Genomic DNA, 22,474 nt, shown 5'->3' with positions numbered 1-22,474 from the left:
CAAGGAATGGCTGAGAGCTGGGACTGTTCAGCCTGGAGAAAAGGACTGGGGGAATCTTATATATCAGGTATGTGTGTGTATACATATATTTATAGATATATTTATTTATTTATATATCACCTGAAGGGCGAGGGCACAGAGGAGGGAGCCAGGTGGCGGTGTCAGTGGTGCCCACTGACAGGACCAGAGGCCATGGGCACACATGGAAACACAGGAGGTTCCCTCTGGACATCAGGAAACACTTTTTCACTTTCAAGGGTGACTGAGCACTGGCACAGGTTGCCCAGAGAGGTCATGGAGTCTCCATCCTTGGGAGGTGATCTAGAAAAAAAACATCTAGACACAGTCCTGGGCAATCGGCTCTGGGTAGCCCTGCTCAAGCAGGGTGCTTGGACAAAATGGTGTCCAGAAGCTCCCTTCCAAGCTAAACCTTCTGTGAATCTGCGGTAAGAGTAATGACCTTAACTGGTCAGACCAGAGTAGACTGGGTCAGTTTTTGAACAATTAGTATATGTACAAAGTTCACATATCTTTTATAGCATTAATATACTATTTGGCCACCGTATGATCAAATCCAAGATTACGCGCAGGAAAATTTAACTATGGGTAAAACTATAAGTCCCTTTGAAGAAACCTATATATCCACCTTTCTCTTAGCTGTTTTTGCTAAAGCATGGTATGGAACACAGTACGGAATATCCCTTTGGTCAGTTGGTGTCAGAGGTCCCAGCCTCTTGTGTACCTCCAGCCTACTGACCTTTGGGCAGTGACATGGGAGGTTGGAGAGGCAGCCTTGTTGCACTGCTCAGCAGTAACCAAAACTTCCATGTGTTACGAACACCATTCTAACCAAAAATACACAGCAGAGCACTACAAGGGCTGCTCCATACCATCCCAGACTGAACACACACTTGCAGTGGTACCCACTGTAAACTGAGCTGTGCACCTTTTCATGAACTCTGTCAAACAGGTAGCTTTGTTTCTCTTCGTTTAACATTTCAAGAGTGATAAAGGCCAATGATTCCAAATAAATACCCAACATATCAGCACTTCCAGTTACTTCTGGATTTAAGACTACGTCTTACCTTCCACCAACTGTTTTGAACTTTTCTGGGAAGTACTATATTAAAGTGGTTGTCATTGTGGCATTCCTTCAAAACCGTTCCATGGACATGCAGTGAAACTAATAAATTAGGAATACTTTGATGAAAGAATATCCCTTTTTCTTTTACTTAAGTAAGATTTTTTTTCCTTGCATTGGCAAACAATATCACATAATCTATTCCTGGTCAGAGAATACGCAACACCCAATGAGGAGGACAGGAATGTTTTTTCTGCTGAAATACATAGGTAATTGATTTACCATGTTGTCCTCGAATTGAGCCAGTCTGTCAAGATTCCTTCCCAAGTTTTCAGCCTGACAATGTAGTAAATAATAAAAAACATTATTTCAGAAAGACCTAAGTGTATCTGATGTGTTATTAGCTACACAACTCCTCCAAAAATACTAGAAAACAGGAACTTTCAGCACTGTTAGTGCAAATGTGAAGTTAAAAAACCCTAAGTGATAAGTAAAATAAAGGGTAGAAGTGAAATAATAAAGCAGTTAAATATGATCAAAACTTGATTTATAATTTTAAGAACTGCAGAAATGTTTTCACAGGGGGAGAAAAAATCTGAGAGTAGTAACCTTTCCCTATTGCAAGCAGTGCTGAAAAGGCAGCATGATGTGCTGCGTGAAGAAAACAAGAAAAAGAACACCTTGCTGCGCTCCAGAGAAAAAAGTTGTGGAGAAGGCTAACCCAAGCAGGTATAAAAGCACCAAGCAGCAGAATAACAAAGTTTAGCTCTGAAAGAGTGCATGGAGCTAGAGTCTGCCACAGCTGCTCAAAACAGTTTCACTTTCTCATCCCAGCAGGAAGCACCTCTGCCTCCTGTAGCTGAGAAGAAGATCCTTCCGCACCAGGACAAACCCACAGAACAAGGGGCCGACTCCTCTAGAATGCTTTAGAGCATGCCAGCAAATAACATGCTCATGTCATGTTTTTGTGATTTCTGTAAATTCCTGTTTCCCAGTATGAACTCACATAGCTTGAGACACTGCCTTCTTCTAGGCAAAACGTCTCCATATATGTCTCACAGAAATTAATCCTAACGGTGGTCATTTCTTTCCTTTTCACATTAAATAAATTTCTTCTCTTATCAATTCTAATATTTTCTTTTAATAAATCAAAATTTTCTTTGTTCTATGTAGGAAAAAGTTTGTCTTCCTTATAGAGCTTGTTTACATGCATTTTGATTAAAAAAACAAAACAAAGCAAAGAGCCCAACCATATGCTGTCACTACACCAAACTAATATCAAAAGAGGATTAGTATCAAAGGCATAACTTGCAGTGCTGTTCCTTTTGTTGGACTTAATTGCAATGAACAGTAACATAGAAAAATAAACACATTAAAAACCCTATGTCCTCACCAAACCACTCTCATCTGCTTTGAATTTACTTTATATGGGTAGAAGAAGGGGTTCCCTCCTCGAACACCGGGATGCTGCTTAATAATAGCGCATATGAATCATACGTTTTGTTACTGCTCGGTAGTAACAGGACAGCACTGATTTAAGCCAAGAGTTCTTGTGTTTTGTGTTCTGATGTTAAGTGCCAGGACAAAAATACCAACAAAGGATGTTCAAAAAATGGGAGAGACCTATGGACACTAACAAAAATTCTAAATCACAGAGAATGTTTCAGAGCACAGAGGAAATTATATAATAATAAAATTATATAATTTAGAAGATTCAAAACACTGTTTAACTGGGTCAAAAGAAAGGTTCCATAACTAACTTTCCATTTATTTTTTTTCTGTATTAATGATGCTAAAATAAGCAGTTGAAGTTCCTTTGTGAATTTACATGAACATTAAATTACTTCACTGGTCACTAAACTGTTTCAGAAATTACCATCATTCAGAGAGGGGTGCTTTATAACTGACAACATAAAAAAAACACATGTGGGTTTAGCTTGATTTCTGCCTTCAGTTAAGCCAGTGAACATATATATTAAAAGAGAAGTACCTTTTGAAGAGCAGCTCCAAAGTCTGACTGTATAATTTTGCATGCATTGTGTATCTTAGAGATATTTTTGTGTTTATGAATTATTTGCTTAAAATATGTTGATTATATGTCACTGTAAACCGGCACTTTAAGAAAAGCCAAAACAGCTAACTGAAATAAAGCCACTTGAAATACTGATGGTATATGTACAAGAGTGACCCATGGCGCTTTTGTGTAAAGATGTTTACACTTTATTAAGCAGCAGCAGAACTGGCAACCATTTCAAGTAGCGATTAGACATCAGCAACCATATGTTGTTCATTTGCGTCCCCCAGCTGAGCAAGACAGCCATTGATCTCATGCTGGGTTCAGTCCCTGCCCTCCTCACTTCCCCTCTTTAGGCTCAGGGACTTATTTTGCTTCCCTGAGCAAGGCAGCAGGCAACCTGAGGGTGTGGGGTGCAGGGCAGGAGGGGGTGAGGCACCGCGATGCTCACAGCTGGCAGAAGCTAGCCACTGGGGAAAGGCTGGGGCAACTCGCACCCTCCGCGGAACAAGCCTGACAAAAGCCTCCTCTAACAGTTTCTCCTCTCTTTCAATCATGCTGTCCCTAACAAAGAATGTGTTGAGTGATTCTCATTGAGAATTTATACTTGATTTTTATTAGACTTTTTCATATAAATAAGGAAAAATAAGGGCTAATAGGCCCTTATGAAGTCCAACCCATTTATTTTATATACAGATTCAGATCAATGTACCCGGCATAGTATCCTTTAAAGACAGTTCCTATTATCACCTCCATTTAGTTCAGGGACAAAGATGCACGTTGCTTTGCCACTCTGAGTCCCACTGCAAGACCCTCAGTAACACAACACTTTTGCTATAATGACGCAAAAAGAAGTGGAAAAGAGCCTCTTTGTAAAACCAGCAAATATCTACAGACTCTTCCAGTTTTAAGTACCCAGAAACAGCTAAGGGCAGTCTGAACATGCCAATTTGGCAGGCCCAAACCAAGCTTTTCCAATAGATGTTGGTTTTCTACAGTAGGATCTGCCTCATAGTTTTCTATCTAGAAGCTCAGAAAATAACCCTGAGCAGAGCTGCCGTGACAGATTAATTGCCTCTAGAGGCTTCTCAAGTGGGATCTCTATGTGCTTAGGGGGTACATTGGGAAAAACTTTTAATAATGTGACTTTTTTCTTCCTCCATTTCTGGATATAGATTTTTCTTAAAGTTCAGGTGTAAGTTTCCAGCAGTTAGCACCCACAAATCTGACAGCATGACCATTTATTACCTCTAAACTGAATTTAGGACTCTCTCCAGGGTCAGTGATATGTGATGTTTGGTAAGTAAAAGTACTGCAAGGGAAGCATGCCTGTTAAATCCTGATGCTTTATGTAAACAGTTGGAAATGGACAATGCCCCATGCCTCTGGCTGATTCCCCCTGCCTGTCAGTGTTTAAGAGGCATTTGGACAATGCCCTTAAAAATATGCTTTAACTATTGGTCAGCCCTGAAGTGATCAGGCAGTTGGACTAGATGATCATTGTAGGTCCCTTCCAACTGGAACTATTCTATTTTTTCTACTCTGTTCTAAAAATAACCTAAAGTCCCTGCAGTCTAGATGCTGGCTGGAGTAATACACAGCCCTCTTTCTACCCACGTGCCTACGGGAGATTTCCCCCCCTGTAGGGATCACAACACGGGGAGGGTAGACTCACCATAAATTGGGGTCTGGATGCCATCAGGGTGTCTCCTTGGTTAATATCTTATATATGGTAGCAGAGGGTCTCCCATGCTTCCTTATATGGCTAGCCAACTGTGAAGGATAACTATTTGTTCTTAAAAAATAAATAAGCAAGATGTAATTACAGACACATTGTGTTTTCTGGCTTTACTATACTTCAGTAGCAAAACTCTGCCCGGAGGTTAGTCCCCTAACACTGGTCTGGAGATCATCTTGAGGGGTTTTTCCTTTTCTTCTTCAGTTAAAATGCACTACATGAAGCAAAGACCACAGTTTAAAACAGTTAAACTGTTAACAGTAACCTGAGTCATGTTTATAGAATTAGTGGCTGCGTAAGCAGCTCAAAAAGCAGGTACGCTAAAAATGTAACCTCTAGCTGAAGGCTGGTGATGGTAGATGGTTATACTTTTCCCCAGTACCTCCGTTGGTAGCCTGCATGCCATCTACACTCTCAAGAAAAAAGCAGAGGTTTACGTGCAGAAAGATCTTCACAGGACTGTGGGATCTCTCTTCATTTACTGTTTAGAAGAGCTACTCTAAGATGAAGTCTGGTATGATATAAAAGAACATTTAATTCAAGTTTTGCCAGAAGCTTTTAACACATAAAGAGAAATTTGCTCAAAACAAACTGAGCATTCTTCAAGGGCTAACAGGTAAGTCCCCTAGTATTTCTATTATTTGTAACCTGTGGTATTAAAGAAATGCTGGCCTTATTTAAATATATGTGACAATTTTTGATTCAGATTCCCTCTAAATGTTAAAATACAGCCCAGAGAATGATGAGTTCAGTGATCAATATAATCTATTGTGATACAGGTATCTTTAACTGCTGCTTTCTCTGCGCAAAGGGCTTCATAATTACAGAGCAGAAGAAGGTTTCCCCCTCTAACAAAAACAGAACGCACAACCTGTGGATTTTGTTGTGCGAATGGAAAGATTGAAGTTTGAACCCACAATAATCAATGTGAATTAGTAAACAGCATAGGCTATAACAAGCAGTAAAGATTTAAGATGATTCCACTTGAAGACAGGACTTTTCAGACGCCTGTAATAAAACCATCATGAGCATGCCAGCTGACATAGGTTATTAAACAGCATTAAATAATCTTTTAGTAGTTGTAGTTTATCTGTTCTGTACAGACCTACCTGATCTGTAAACAAGTGGGGGAAGGAACTGGGTCACTAGCGCTCTGAGCAATCACTTAGATTAAAAACAGACAAAGAAAAATACATTAAATATGCCAAAAAGATAAGGATCCTAGAACTGTGACTAACCTAAAGCAATAACATAGATTAGGTATTAAGTACAACTTTTAGTACGCAAACAGTATTGTAAAAATAAGTTCCGGAGTGTGGTTCAAGTATTTATAGATTTTAGTTATATCCTGCTGCCACGGACTTTGTTCAGGGGTACAAACTGAACTGCTTTCTCAAACACAGAAACCTCCTTATCTAGCTAGAATCTCTGCTCAGTTGTACCGCCAACATATGAAAATGAACTGCAGACGAAGTCTTTTATTCCTAAAATAACTGTTATTCTAACTGTCTTCACACAAAAATGACTTAAATAAACTGATATTTATTCTGGAATAGAGCATCTGCATATGAAAATAGCCTGAAAAATTACTCTGTAATGCCTCCTTCACTGTTTTGATACTTGGTGACTAGAAGCTGTGGTGAGCGCTAAAGAATATAATGTTTTCTGTAACAGTTTCATATAATTTCTGACATATAATGAGAATGCAGAACACATTAACTTCGTCTCAAGTAAGTGGGTTTGCAGATAGTAGTCAAAACACAGGCTTAGCAAAATTTCTAAAAATACAAAGTGATTCAAGCTTAATCCTTTAAAAGGACCTCTCAGATGTTGTTAAAGAGGCTTGTATTAAAACAGTAATGTAGACATAGGGGTTTGTATTTAAAAAAATAACTAAACACTATCTGTATTTTCTCTAGTAAATTAGTTCCCTGTGCCCAAGGCTGGGTTATGTAGGTTCATATGGTCTAATTCCTGTTTCTTGACGAGAATCTCCCACCAAATGCTAAAGGAATTTGAGCACACAGTTGTATACTGTCATAGTGTCAGCTGCTTTTTGCATGTTTCTTAATTACTTACAATTTGAAAGATTAGTTTTGTAAACTAGTACCAGGGGGCCCTAGGAATAAAGTACATAAATATATTCCATACTTTGGGCACCAGTTCGATCATACTTGTACTTATCACACTTAATAGCTTCAAATGTCTGATATATATTCATGGAACATTAAAACCAGTTTGTTAAGCTGAGAATGGCTATCCCCTTATTCAAAGTAGAATAGAAAGGTTCTCTTTCTGTTTTAAACTCACCTGCTATATTTTCCATCAATACATAAAATTATTTACGTCGTTTATGAAAAAGGTGGGGAAAAATGGGATGTGAGACAGTCTTTTCATTTTACAACACTTCAAATATTTCAAAACCGATCTCTACTTCAAAAATCTTCAAGCTGTGTATAGGAATTAAAGAGGTACTTAATTTGTCATACCCAAAGCACAGCCAATAGCCAGTGAATTGGACTCATCACATCCAGACACAGTGAATTTTAAGCGCTGTAGATGTTCCAAAGCTACAATAGGTAAAACAAGTTGTAGCTTTCAAATGCTGTGATTACAAAGGTGTAGCAGTGTCCTTGTGTTCTCTTATTTATACATTCTCTAGCTAATTCTTTCTAACAGTTTTAATGTTATTTTAATAGTTTTTGGTATTGCTATGCATAATGATCACAGGGTTGACTGGTGACTCATATCCCTCTTGAGAGAAGCTCCAGGCCACAAGCTTGCCTCTCACTTTGTATGGATCCCCTCAGTCCAAAAGTCTCTAAACTGCATCCCTGGGCTTTTACTGAAAACAGAAAAAATATCCAAAATAGCCCTGCTCTATCATACTTGAAAAGGAACAGAAATGCACTCACTAGTAACTCATTTTCATGGAATCTATGGGCTGGACTGGATTTGCAATCCAGTAAAGTAAGCCAGAAAGACAAGAAACAACTCACAGACTCCTGGTTTCATGAGACACAAGTAAACATTCCAGGAGGACGACATCCAATGTCCTGGGGTAGATGGTGAGAGTACAGAGGCAGGGGACTGACTCTTGTCATCCACCAAAAACTGCATTTTAGGTTGGGACATGATAATGCATTTCTGCATCTGGCCCTTTCCTCTGAAGGTGACACATATACTTCAAGCTACTTGTAAAGCCTTCTCCTCGATTGAAATACTGTGTTTTCCTTCCCATGATGATGATGATGTAGAGGCAATGACTTAAGGCAAGTCTCATACCAGATTTAAGGTCAGACTGGCAAATTTATTCCCACAGGATTAGAGTCAGTCATGCAGATGTGGAACAGGCCACACACAACAAAGGGTCTGAAAGTAAAATAGTACTTTGTACATAGTACATAGTAAAAATTACTTCCTGGGTAGAAGTGCCCAGTTAAAAAAAGAAGGCTTACAGTAGCTGCAAGAAATAAACAGAAGAACTTGGAGAAATAAAAGAATCCAGTTTAGGGTTTAGCCTAAATCTGGCAGGGAACATACAGAACAGGCCCTGCACTAAAGGAAATCTTCAGGGTTCAGACAGGAACATTGGGTTTAGAGTATATCTTACTAAAGCAAAAAGGCCTTTCTGTGCCTGGACTGCAAAGAGGCGTGGGACAGACTAACAAGTCTGAATCAGTTCTGCAAATCCCTAAGGAAAAAAGGCAACTGGAAAAAGAGCCAGAACCTATGGCTTCACAGCATGAATTTCTCAAAGCCTCATCTTGGTATGAACGAGGCAGCTCACGGCTACCAGGGAACTTCCAAGTTCTCACCTGAATGAGGAAAAAACCCTATTGCATCAGAGTAAAGCTGAAGTTGTTGTTTGGTCTATTTCTACATCCTGAAGTTGTAGGAATGTATTTTAAAATGAAAGTTCGGACTCCAGAGTATAGTTCTGTCATAAACCATTTCCAAATTGCATGACTTTATATTGCAAAGATTCACCCTCGGGGGCGGGCTGGTAAAAATGGATCTGCACAGGTTTCCTAGCAGTGCCAATCCAAATGGCTGGGCTAATAAGACCACCTAGAGCGAGATCATTATTTGTATCAGCTGTAAGCAGCTTCAAGATTCTTATGATTGCTGGGCATCAGTAGGGAGGCTCTAGTTATGGTTGCTACTTGATTGAAGAGATCTGACAGTGCATGTGAGAGAGGCTGCACTGGACAGCCAGGACAACCTCAGGGAAACCAGGATTGTGTTAACATCCAGCAGAATTTGAACCCAATTTTTTTTTTTTTTTTTGTAATTAACGTGCCTCTGAGGCTAAGCTGTTATGCAATAAATTTTGTTAAATAAATATAATAAATTGTTCCTGTTTTCTTCAGTATTACTTGTTATTCAAAAAGATTAACTTCTGGCCTTGGTGCAGATTCCACTTATTGTGGCAACAGGAAGGAAAAACCTACTGAAGGAAAGGGGGAATAAGGCAGATAATAATTACAAGATGGAGAGTGAATAAGACTCCTCATCTCCCATTTTTGTTTCATTTTTTTCCACATAAAGGCTTAACACCGAGCAACTTCTGTCAGACAGCCATGAGATGCCTCGCCCAGCAAGCGCCTCCACCCCCAACACCTCCTCTCCAGGAGTTTTGCTCCCAGCCACAGCAGCACTGCTTCAGTTCTCAGCAGCTCCTCTGATTATCTGATAGCTGCCAGATACTGCAGAACACCTTTGGATAAGAAGGTCACTACCAAAGGCTTAACAACTGCCTTTTTTAGTGCAAATACTTTAAATTGTTTTATTTTAGTTCTAATGTTACTTATAAATTCTTACGACTTTAGTAGTGAAGAACCACTACCCCCCCAAGACACTTATGTTTAATCCACTGAATCTGCATTTAGTAATTCTAATTACATGATCCACTAACCCTACCTTGTAAGAAAAACAAAGCCCGTTCCCAACTGGGCAGTAACTTTTGAACCATCTTCTGTTTCATTGTGTCAGAGTGAAACCAGAAAAAGTTACTGGAAAAAATTTGAGTTAATTTCCAAACTAACCTCCTTGCACAAAATTTGCTTTTAGACAAGAAAGTATTTCACAGGTGATTAAGATGCTATGGAATTTTTAAGTTCAAAAATAATGTTGTCTACTTAGTTGTCTTTACTTACTACTCTAGAAGGTAGTTCTAGAGCAGTAAAAAAAACTTGTCACATACAATCACCATGCCTTTTTTTTTTTTTTTTAATAGTAAAACTGATATCCAGACCATTCTATGTACCACTAGTTGACCGACAAAAGAGGCTGCAAGAACAGAAAATGTTCTATGATTTTGCAGGATATACACTGTCTAATGCAGTGCAATGGAGAATTCTCTTTACATGATAACTTGGGTACAGCATTCAAAATGAGAGGAATAAATATCCATGGCTTAGTATTTTTTTCTGGGAGTTTTTAAACACTGAATATGCTCCTGCCAATCATAGCACAGAGACCAATCTTGTCCTGGTAGGACAGAGTCAAACAACTTCAGATGTACGTTCTTTAAAAAGAGCTGTTTGTGAGCTGATAGCTGCCTAGCCCAGTTTACATTCCATCCCTGAGGTGACTGCAGCTCCTCTGCAGCTCTGTCGCTGTAAAACTGAGAGCTGTTTACATTTAGCAGGCCTAAAACAATGAATATTTCTCACGGATGTTTGGTAATTCTGCAGGCAAAAAGAGCAGAGACAGAAAACAGAGTTCTGAAAACCAGCTTGGTGGAGTGCAAGCTTAAATCTCATGCTCAAGGAAAACAGGCTGAGCAGAATGGCTTTGTGTATGGATGCTTATATAAGGAAGCAAATACCTTCTCTGCTTAACTGATAGTTCTAAAGCAATTAATCACCAATTTACTTTCAAGATGGAACAAAAGCACTTTTTCTACAGCCCCTTTTTTTTCTAGGGACATGGTATTATCTTCCTTACCCTTGATTGCAATACAAGCCAGACACAAAGAATGTTTTTCTTAAACAGTCACACATCTCCAACCTGTCTCCTTTTAGAGATTGTTTCTGTATTTAGTCTCAACATTTCACTTGTTCCTATCAACAAGGATGTTAACAACAGGGATGTTTTTGCTGTGACCAGGTGTTTCAAGGCCTTCCTATGCTCAACTATACTAATAATAGCAAATGCCCTCCTCAGACCCCTCCCATGTGATAAATTAATCAACACCAGAAGTTCAAATGTGAATAAAGTGGCTTATGCACATTAATTTATTAACCAAGATTACCTCATCACCATGTTTTACTTTTCTGTTTCTTCTTAATATGTTCATGTAGTCAATTGCTATCACTGAAATATCATCTGAACTCAAAACTTGCATTGATTCTGTGCCACCTACATACTGCATTTGGGGATGTGCTTGCATTTGCTTGCATTTGCTTCTTGACAGCAAAGAAAATCGGATTTTGTCATTTCAAGGAAAACAACGTAATTTCCTTAGTTCACCTCCTCTGTGCCAGCACCTTCCCGTGCTCTCCCTCTCTGCACCTCCCCATTCTGCTGCCCACCTCCAAAGGCTATGCCTGCAAAATTGTGTCCCCAGGCCCCCTGGCACAGCAAGGACAGACCTTCTGCCATGCACGACCATTACCCATGTTGCATAAGATCAGTTTTAATTTGTATTGTATCTTGCTCACAGATGTGATTTCATCTGTCTTATGCTTTCAGTCAGCTGAATATGAGCTCGCCCCAGATCAAAAGCTGTATAGTTTGGCTAACATTGTGTAGTACTTGAGAAAGTTAAGTCTTGCTGAGAGGCTGAGTCCCACATTAGTTTGAACACAAAGCAACTCTAACTGCAGCTGAACGTTTTTTGTTCAGGGCTGGCCTCAGTCCAGCTTGAAGCATGAGAAGTGTACGTTTATGTCTGCCAGGAAAGGACTACGCAGGCATATTCTTGACCTCCAAGGCCTGAAGAATAAAATGTCACTGTATAAGATTAGGGTCACAGGCATGGGTTTTTGGTTTTTTTTGCATTGCACAGCCTCTTGGATGGAAATTCAGGGAAAAGCATTAGGCAAGAAAGAAGGTCCCTCTCAAAATCTCCCAGCAATTGCAGGCTGCCACTATGGCCCCTTTGGGTCACTGGCAACTTACAAAATTTGCAGTGAAGCAAAGACATTCAGTGACATAGTAAATTTGTGTAAACCATCTAATGAGCAAAAAAATGCAAAAGTCTGAGGACACCATCCCCTTCTTCAGTTCTTCATCACTAAAAATGTTTGCATATTAGACCTACCTAGTTTCTCCAACTGTATTAGTTGGTGTAATAAAAGATATCTAATCCTAAAAATTTTGCTGTGAGCAAACTGCAGCTACAGCAGTATTACTACATGAATCATGCTATGATTTAGCGTATCCTTATGAACATCTATATCTCTGCTTTTCATTTGACTGGATGTAAGTGTACAGCAAGAGAATACAGAATCTGGCAAATAGATTAAAACCTCAGGTGTACAGTTTATGCCAGGCTGAACCTTTCCTACACAGACCCAGTAGCCTGACTGCAGATTTTCCTCTGCTTTCCTAATTTGCACATAGCCAGCAACCAAGCTCAGAATCTTACTTGAAAGCAAAATGAATGGAATTGAAAAACAGAAGTTCTACCTTTCACTCCATGTGATTAGTCATTTTAATCTTTTTTATTACAAAGTAGTAATTAATACTAAAAAAAAAAAAAAAACCAAAACCCCAAAACCTATGTTTTACAGCGGTTTTGTGTCTGCAGTGCAAATTTTGTACCTAAGGGTACAAAAATTAGTATCCGTACAGAACAAACAAGCCCAAAATTTTGTGAATACTTTTTTCTCTCCAGTCTCAATCCTGTTTACTTAATACTTTGCTTTCTGGTTTCTGTAGCATATTGCTACTATTGTGAATGCTCAAAATACAGCATTAATTCAAAACGGTTTAGAGACTGTAATATAGGATTCCCTCTCACTCCCTCCTTAGGTAAATTAATTGTAAAGAAAGTCCACACAGAATAGGTACAAAACCCCCACATGAATGAATTTTAAGAAAAGTCAGTCTTTTGAGCATTCCTGCTGGCCCGTGGGTAAAGACTGCCTCTCAGTGGGCATATCTGTTCAGCCTGAAAGTGAAAGTCATCTAATTAAGTGGAAATCCCCCATCATCATATGTGTTTTACTGTTTTTTTCACTGTCTAAATTGAACACATGTGAAAGGAGATTGTCATCAAGCACTTCCCAAGAAATGCAGCAAGTTGTACGATTTACTATACTTTTGCATATTATCGTCACTGGAATTCCTATACTGAAAATAAGGGAGGCCTTTCTGGGAATAGAAAGGACTTTTTGTTCAGCTGCACACATTAAAAGTTCTTCATATTAAAATTTACTTTGGCTAATTTATAACTGATGTTCTCTCTCTCTCCCCTGCCCCCACACGCCGCACCACCACCACCCCCCGCAAAAAAAAAAAAAGAAAAAAAAAAGATGGATGTCAACAGAGGTCTTGATAAAGGTCCTATACTTATCATTTTACCAGGAGCATCAACTCCTTGTCCTGTAACCAAGACCATGGGTAAACAGCACTGCTCTGCTCTCGAAATCCCTAACTTGCACCAAATCTCTTTAAAACAGAATTAAGGAACATTTGCTTTGTCCAGAAAGTAGAAAACTAAAATTCAAAAAATTCCACCCCTCAGGATTTGATATATAAATGAAAAACACAAGGCAATCACTTCTCTAATACTCTGATGGTAATGAGTATTTGAAAACAAAAGACAATTCTGAAGAGATTATTATTCTGAGCAAGCTAAAGACCAAGCAACTGTTTTTACCTTTGATAGCATACTGTGCTATTTGACAGAGCAATATATGTTATTTCCTGTTGAAGTAAGCAGTCAACAGTTAATGCCATAAAACTGAGATGGAAATTAGTATGCTTTTATAAATACATTGGCATTTGTCCTGTGTTCATTTTGTCTCTGAATTATGATTTTTGTTTATCATGTTTTTCTTACACTAATGTCTATCTCTGCTCCAATAATGCAGAGACTTGCAGACTTTCATTATGTTATCTTCAATCTCATAAACCATCTTACTCTCAGTAGGCAATTTTGCAAATATCTACCTTCATTCAAAGTGGCTTTTGTTTTTCATTATATTTAAACAACACTGCAGAACACACCAAACAAAACCAATACTGCTGTTTGCTTTGGGCTCTGACTAAATGATGCAGGGAGAGATGGTTGGCACAGAGGTGGGAGAGGGGAAGAGACATTAAGAAAAAGGTTAAGGGTGAAATAAAGTTGCAGAGGATCAGAGGAATGTTAAATTAAGAGTCTGCAATACAGCATTTTTAGAAAGTTTGAATCTGAGAAGAAAAGTCACGGTTTACACTCCTCAGGAAGATAAAATCCTTGAAGCCCCCCTGTTTTCTTGAAAACCAGCTCTTTCTAGGCTCAAGTCTTGTGACTGCAAGACATGTCTTTGAAATGGAGGCTGCTTGTATTCTTTGTACAGGATGGACATAACCAGTTTATGAACTGGCATATCCCAGGAGGTTAGCAAGCCAGAATACTTGGAAGAAGAACATATTTTTAGCATATACTCACATTAAGACATTGCTGCACAGTGCAATCTCAAGCTCTATGCTCCAAGAGCAATCAAACAGGTTTCCATTTCTTCTGTTCTTCTGAAACCTCTTTCCTCTAGGCCTGAACTGACTCTAACAAAGGAATTCAGTCAGACGAGTGAGCCATGAGTCACAGGGGAAGCTGACTTGAAAATGAGTATTCTCTGGCTTCCCCTTTTCTCTCCCTTTTCACACCACCTTCCCTGACTTAAAGTTCTTGATTTCTTTTCTTCCTGATATCCAGCCTAACAACCAAAACATTTCATTTAAAATTATCTTTAGGAATGGAAGAAAAATACATGGAAGAATAAAACCACCACCTGGAAATACAGGAAGAGGCTACAAAGAAAGAAGCCAGAAGTCACTTCAGATGACGCAGAGGATTAATATTATTCATGCTTGAAGGAACCACACAAAAAAGGTTACTCAGCCCTTAAAAGCTATGACAATACTCAGAAGCAGTACCATTGCATGCAACAAGTTAGCATTTGAGTTGTGACAGTTACTTTCCATGTCTAAATCAACCTAGTCTGTTGTTAAATTGACTGTCCTCCAAGAGGATAAGCTTGTTTGCAACGTGACAGGGTGTTCAAAACTCTGCTGCAGCTCAGTTAAAACATGGCACATTCCCTCTTCCCTCAAAACCATTATTAATTAATTATTAGTTGAGTGATAATCGTTAAAGTTTTAACTCCCAATATGTTTTTCTGCTTTGACAGAATAACGTTGCAGGACAGCTTAAGTCACAACATTGCCATGCTGATCGCAGCAGTGAGACTGCACTTGGCACCTATGCTCACCAGAGACATGCCAGTCTTTGTACGTAGAGGCTCGACAGTATTTTTGTTTGGGAATGTTCAGTGCTTTCCATGGGAATGAACTGCCAAGTATCAGCCAAATTAAAAAATTCTACACTTGTCTTAAAATATTTCTGCTAGATAATCAGACAGCTGTGTAATGAAATGTATTTTAAACCAGGTATAGAAGCAATATTATTAGATTTATTCAGCCACTACGTTTAGATGTTTTTCACATTATTCACATCATTGCAGAGAATTAATTCACAGCTGCAGTCTGGTATGTCAGTTTTGAGATGCTGTAATAAATGTGTTACAAGTGCCACCATACAAATACCTTACATGCTTTTAATGAAAACTTTTATTTTCTTTCCTTTTCAGTTTTAATATCCTTTTATGTGTGATTTAAAGTAAGGAAAAGTTGCATAGAGCTATTACAAAGGACTTTGGTACCGTTTGCAAGCAGAAGGTGGAAGTAACAAGACTACTGACTGCTGGGAGACAGCACTTTTCAAAAGAGTGGGCACTGGGTCTCAGTAGGTGGTGCTGTGGGTAGAAAATACTACTCCAGCTGTCAGCAACAGACAGGAATTAATTCAGCTAAAAAGAGATTCAAGAATAAAGTTTATAAGTAATTGGTATAAATTCAAATATCTGAAGTATATATGCAGGAGGGAGGAGAAGAAAAAGTATGTGTTCCACTGCATTATCTTCCATTTCTCTCAATGATGAAACTGAAATGAATGCTGCATTAAAAAAAAATAAAATATCATGGAGGTATTAGCGCTGACAATTTCAGTATTAGATGGCTAATATATAACCTTATGCAAGCGTGACTTTCAAAGCAATTGCTCCTACCAGTACAACGTATTGTTAAAGACAGACAAAACTTGGTTTTTTTCTGCCTGAAGATGCAGGCTTTGTGGTCAAAGAAAACCTCCCTCCCTGGGTACACAGGCATGTTTTCCTAATGTGCACTGAACACAGGTATCAAATTAGGAAGTGAAATGATAAGAGCAAATGGTGTCATCAGTGCCAGATGAGTTTATCCCACCCACAATTTCAGTTATGCGTGAAATTCTTAAATTCCAGAGAAGATTTGCATAAAGTATGATTAGTTTATAAACACACTGTTGACTTTGAATATGGCTTTTGCTTATAGATCTACAAAATACAACTCATAGGTCCACTGCCTCTAACACAAGCCAATATAAACATTAGATTCCTGACCAGTGCTTCCTACTGCAGGGATGAAACAGTCACCACTCACTGAAGAACAGAGAGTTGTTTGGTGTGACAGTGAGCACAATCTACTCAGTTTTAACCTCTGTGGTGCTGTGTGACCTGCAAATAAGTCTTAAATAGTCAATGTTCAACAAAACTCCATTTTGTCCCTGCCCTCATCCTAGTAAATTATAATTGTTCTTTTATTTAAGGACGAGAAAAGTGGAAGTGCTCCTCCTGAATCCAGCATAAGCTAAACATTCACAGTTTCTAATAGTTACATATGAAGTTCCTATGGAGAAATGTTTTTCAGGGTAATCTGAAAACTATTTTCATAATTTTGTACAGTCTCATATTGGCATTTAATCTGTCTGGAGACAGAAGACTATGGCTGTTCCACTCATGAACTACCTCAGGTCATCGCTGAAGCTGAACATATGGTTAGTTCTTAAGATACATAAATTTACTGAAGTAGTTTGTATTTGGGGGGAGTTTTTTTCATTCCAGTGTACATAACAGAAAAACAAGAGGCTATCTGCAAAATTCTGTTTGTGCAAGAGGCTATCTGCAAAATTCTGTTTGTGAACATAAAATAATGCTCCTAAAAATAATTTCCTCCTCTCCCTTTTGCCCCCTGATCCTTCTCTGGATAACGGCAAAGCTACCAACGGAACTACTGGAATCGATCTCCCCTCCTTCTGTTCCATCTGATAAGAAAAAGGAAAAGTCTCCTTTCCTGTGGAAAAAGGATTAAAGCTTCTGGCTCCAGTATAATTTACATCTCCCTAAGGTGTTCAGCTACTGTCCTCACTCCTTTGTAAATTTACACATTGAAGCAAGAGGACATGTTTCTATGTAAGCACTGCAAGGGCCACTATAGGAAAAGCCTTTCTGACTTTATGGTTTCACCCCCTTACTCAAGGGAGAGATTTTTCAAGAAAATAATTCATTGTTTGAGTGCAGATTAATGGCATTGTTAATTTATAGAAAGGCATCATCAATAGTTTAAGAACTTTTTACTTACCCTGGTCAATCAGTAACAGATAAAGCACATTATGAGGGGGAACTGTGTAAGTGATTAATTCCAAATCTCACATAAACTTCTAAGTAGCACATGGAAAATTACAAGGTGTCTGCCCTGCGGTAAGAACTTAGCATCCTATCTACCATGGAAAAATCTAGGAAAATGGACAAGGAAATGAGAGAGGACTCTGCAGACACGCAGAATGTTTAACACTTTCAAGTAAACTGTTTTAAGAAACATAAAAAAAATAATAATAAGCATATTTACATTTACCTATATTAAATTTAAAAGTGGGTGCTATTATTGAAGGAACTTTGTTTAAACATTAACATCTTAACCTAACAATGAATATATAACATGATCAAGAAGAATACTGCTTACTCAAATACCAGCCCCAAACAACCCTTCACAGACTTGAATTTCAGCAAGTTACTCTCAGGCAGTGGAACTGCTTTAACAGAAAATTCAACAGAGCATTTCAGCTGTTGTCAATGGGAAGCTCTTAGAGATTAAGGTAGAAATGCCTCCTCAGAGTGGAATCTTTCAAAGAAAATTCTAATAGCTAGAGGACTAAGTTTCTGGAAAAGCAACTCAGAATGCAGGATAGATCTTAACTTTGGTTAGCATCTCAAAGACCTCATCAATCAAGGGATAATAGGATAACCAAAGGATTATAGAACTGTTAGACAAGATTTAGATTTTTTTTCACTCAGAATATGCTTATGTTTTGATTCTTTTCACATTGGAGTAAACAGAGCACTGGACTGGGACTGAAGGGCCCTAATTTTGGATCCTGACTCTGCCCCATCCTAACGTACTCACAGAGAAGTAAGGACGCTTCTCTTCTCTCACTTTCTCTATCTACAACACAGAGATTTCAAATATTTTTTTAAGCACTTTGCGACAGGCTGTGAAAAAATGACACATAAGTATTACATGCTGTTGCAATGCTTATTTTTAAAACCATCTGTCACTAGAAAGAATAAAAGAGAAGTTGTCATGCTTGAACCATGCAGCTGCATTTCAGACCTCTACTGACCTAAGGCTACAAAGATTAATAAGTAATACCATAATTATGAATGGTGGTTAAACAGCAATCTAGATTCCAAAGCCAAAATATACAGTTCTCTTTCATGTATATAAACTTGCCCCAAATTAAACAAACTAGCTTCAAAGGTCTACAAGACCAGAACTGAACTCTGCTACCTTTGCAGGCCACTTTATTTGAGAACACTGTCCTTGATGTGTTAAAGTTCACTGGGCTACATTCACACTGTTTGTTATTAAACATTAAATCTGATTCTGTGTAAAAAAATATTCTTTTTCTGGAATGTTACAACCTGTGCCAGAAGCTTACAATTTACAGCTCTACTGACACCATTTGAAACATCAGCCTATAAAAAGACTTAGAGTAGTATTTTCTAGCGGTGTTTTCACTTGTGTTTTCCCTACCATAGCAATCAGAAGACATCAAGGCCCTTCCACACTGGGATGTTTTCATCTGCCAGGCTCAGTTTCATCATATTATTTGACTCAGGAGACACCCAGCTGGCAGAAACTTTTTATGCCAACACGTATGATCTTTTTTTTTTTTTTTGCCTAGAGGAGTTTTGACTATCTTTCCTATAGTCCCCTAGGCATCACTGCAAAAAGTCTATATATATACCACAGCAATATCAACAAAAAGGTATTAATGTCATGAGTCATGTCCACTATGAGAGAATAACGTTAAATTGCAGCAGAGGCTTTACTTGCGGAAGCTTTACTTGTGGAAGCTTTACTTGTGGAAGCTTTACTTGCAGAAGCTTTACTTGTGGAAGTTTTACTTGTGGAAGCCTTACTTGTGGAAGATGTGTTGTATGAACTTCATCCCAGGACTTCCTAGTACACCTCTAGAACTACTCATTACAGCATTCTCAGTTCACACATTTTGAAGCTGCAAGGTATACAGTAGAGTAGGGATTGATAGGGGCTGCAGAAGGAACGGTAAAACACTACAAGAGGATCTTGGAGAGAAGGTAGAGAAGTGACCCGTTTTGGTGGTCAGAGTGTTGTTAGCATTGGTGTCCCTACCTTATGGGTTCCCCTTGCTGAGCAGTATCAGCAGCCTGAAAGGCTCAAGCATGGTTGTCTTGTGTCGTTGCTGTTTGGCTCTCTACAACTCTGTAGAGTAAGGATGTTGGAATATTCTTTACTTTTCTTTTGCTATCATGAGAAAAGTACCTTAACAAACCACAATATACATGATCCGTTAGTACATGATCTAAGTGCAATAGGTAAATATTTGAGAACTTTCTATAAAGATACTTCCTATACAGTTTGCCAACTCTGCATTTCCAATGGCTGGTCTGGATCAATATACCAAGTTCCATGCATCAGAAACTTAGACTGAAATTAAAATTTTGAGCACAGTATTTCTATTTTGGTGTAACATCACCTGCCAATGAGAAAATTATTAACTAAAATTCTTCCAGAGAGTCCTGTTGTTAACCTAGAAATTTCTCGTGGAGGAAATTAAGTTAAGCTGATGTTATTCTGCAGAATGATTATTCAAGGGCAACACAGCGGTTGTGTTAGATATCTGACATGGAAGCTGTTGTGCCCTAATGGCCATTTATGTGGGTGAATCATATTGAGCAGACAGATTCTAATTATTCAACAAGACCAGAAAAGGCAAGTGAGCAGGAGATTCTTCCTTTAAAAATCTATGGTACTGTATTTTGGGTTGAGGGGCCAGAATGTATCTAAGTAAAACTTGATTCATTATCTAGTTATGTTCTTTATTACTAAGCCAAAGATACTAACTGCTGCCTACTGCTTCCCCCCATGTTTTGATAATTCCTCTCTTTCTCTAGCAGGTTGACTCACAGAAAGATGTCCTCTTCCAAGAAAACACTGACATACTGTATCTTCACCTGACTTGGAATCTCTGTTTTTCCATTGCTATGAATCTCTATTTCGCTGCTTTTAAATCTCTGGTTTCACTGTGATTTTCTATGGTTTCACCAAACCTGAATAAATGTGTAACACAAGCAAACTTTATTTCCCTGGTATAGATAGAGTTTATACATAACAGAAATGTCAATGCATAGCGGAGACACATCCTTCTTTCTACTGGTGTTTCATAGTTCTAACATTGTGAGCAACCATCAGATTTGTAATCTCTTCTAAAATGATGTAAGCTTTTTGAGCATGATCACAAATTCATTGAAAAATGAGGTCTGTTGAGAATCAAAATACTTCATCCTTTTCAATTACCCTGGTAAATGAAAAAAAAAATAATGTTCAAAATCCCTCCCATTTCTGCTTGTTTGTGTGATTAAAGCAGGAAAGTACAATTTACTTCTTATTTAAAGTTTCCCTTTATATTTCTTTCTTAATATTACATTTGGGAACATAAGCCAGGATCACACAGGAGATACCCATAAAGCAGCACCTCTCAGCTGCACAGGAAGGATTGATGGCATACTTGCCAAAGAAGCCAAAATGGGATTCTGTATGTTCTTTGTGAACAAGATTTCCTACATTTCTCCTGACTTCCAACAGAAACAGTTACTATTTGGTATTTGGAATTTGTAAAAAAAAGAAACAACAACACCCTTGATGATACTTATACAAAGCCAAGGAAAAATATCATCGTGGGCATACTTTGCCATCAAACGTGATATTCCCAGGTGTTTAGTAAACCATTATTATTCTACACTGTTTCTGTTTCCCGGGAAACACAGTAAGAACAAACGCAAAGTAGACCTCATCATGAACTCTGGAAAGATAGAAAGGTGACTTGCCTACACGCCCAACACGTGACTGCTGAATGAGAATGCTTGGGTCTGGAAATGCTGGCACATAGCTGTATTTACTGAGAATGGAAAAAAGTTATTAAAGCCAACACACAACTTCCAACCTCTCTGCCTGTGAACGATTATCTAAGATGCTCTTTTTAATTACTTTTTTTTCCTTTTGAAAACTGAACTATTCCTGGCTACAAAACTTACTCCATGCTCCATTTTTATCTCTCTCTGGAGTGTTTGCAATGAAAGTATGACAAAAAGGTTAGCCTCTGAACTGCCTGTTTGTTTGACCCACTCTAGGATTAGGTAACTCCTTTCCTAAGGAGTGAAAGCACTACTGTTGTGCAAAAGGATAGTGTCCTGATAGTACTTTGTTTTGTTGATGAAAAGGCCCAGTAACAGGCATACATCATACCCTCAAAAGCACTACATTTTATATAAATAAATAAAGACCACACTTGGTAACACTGGCAGCCTGAACACACTTGTGTTTTGTTTGCAGATCCCTGCTTGTACCTGCCCAAACATGGGCAAATTTCTGACTGACTCTTTCTATTTGATCCATATATCTAAGACACTGGACTTAGACCTATTAAGGTTCATCAAAAGCACCAGGGACCAAAAGTTCGTCAAAAGCACTAGCATGGCAAGAACAACATAACCAGAAATATTTGACAATACTTGACAAAAGGGGTTGGACAGACAACATTCAGTCTACTACACAGACTTCATTTGCCTACTGCCAGTACACCCCAAAGTGTAACGATCTGAGGCACATAACTCAGAAAACAAAAACAGCAAATGACTTTGCCTGTTGGATAGTTCAAATTGGGTTCACAACTGCAAAACCAACATCACAACAACATATTGCTTCTGTTGTAGTGAAGAAATGCACCTTCCCAGAAAGATCAGTTTTTCTCATTGGTGAAAGACAAGCTGAAACATACTGCTGTTAACAGTTTAGTGCTCCTGTCTACCACTGTCACCAATGTTATCACACCTAATCCTCAATAATGGGTTTTGTTTACTATTTCTGACTGGACAAACAGAGCATTAATGATAATCATCCACACTTCTGTAAAATTCCACATACTGGGATTTTCCATCAGTGAAATATTTAATCATAAAATTATTTGTCAAAATGAACACTTAAGCTATAGCTGGCAAGAAAGAAA

The 22,474-nt window shown here is 38.4% G+C and overlaps 1 protein-coding gene and 1 long non-coding RNA gene across 4 annotated transcripts in view; one reads left to right on the top strand and one right to left on the bottom strand.

Annotated features, from left to right (window-relative positions):
* Window positions 1-22,474, bottom strand: part of ADGRV1 (adhesion G protein-coupled receptor V1) — a 290,872-nt gene that overhangs the window by 94,017 nt on the left and 174,381 nt on the right.
* Window positions 5,160-21,465, top strand: LOC119141041. 3 transcript variants are annotated; one of them, XR_005101815.1, is made up of 5 exons: window positions 5,365-5,449; window positions 9,385-9,567; window positions 14,746-14,884; window positions 16,833-16,924; window positions 20,367-21,465. It is a non-coding gene; the product is annotated as an uncharacterized LOC119141041 (long non-coding RNA). The 3 variants fall into 3 exon arrangements; XR_005101814.1 differs by lacking the exon at window positions 9,385-9,567 and having other exon boundaries at window positions 5,160-5,449; window positions 20,367-21,464; XR_005101816.1 differs by lacking the exons at window positions 9,385-9,567; window positions 16,833-16,924; window positions 20,367-21,465 and adding an exon at window positions 15,183-15,878 and having other exon boundaries at window positions 5,162-5,449.

Source organism: Falco rusticolus, chromosome Z (assembly GCF_015220075.1).
Source record: "Falco rusticolus isolate bFalRus1 chromosome Z, bFalRus1.pri, whole genome shotgun sequence".
Taxonomy (NCBI): Eukaryota; Metazoa; Chordata; class Aves; order Falconiformes; family Falconidae; genus Falco; species Falco rusticolus.
Note: the sequence above shows the minus strand (reverse complement) of the source record. Positions and strands in the feature narration are given on the sequence as shown.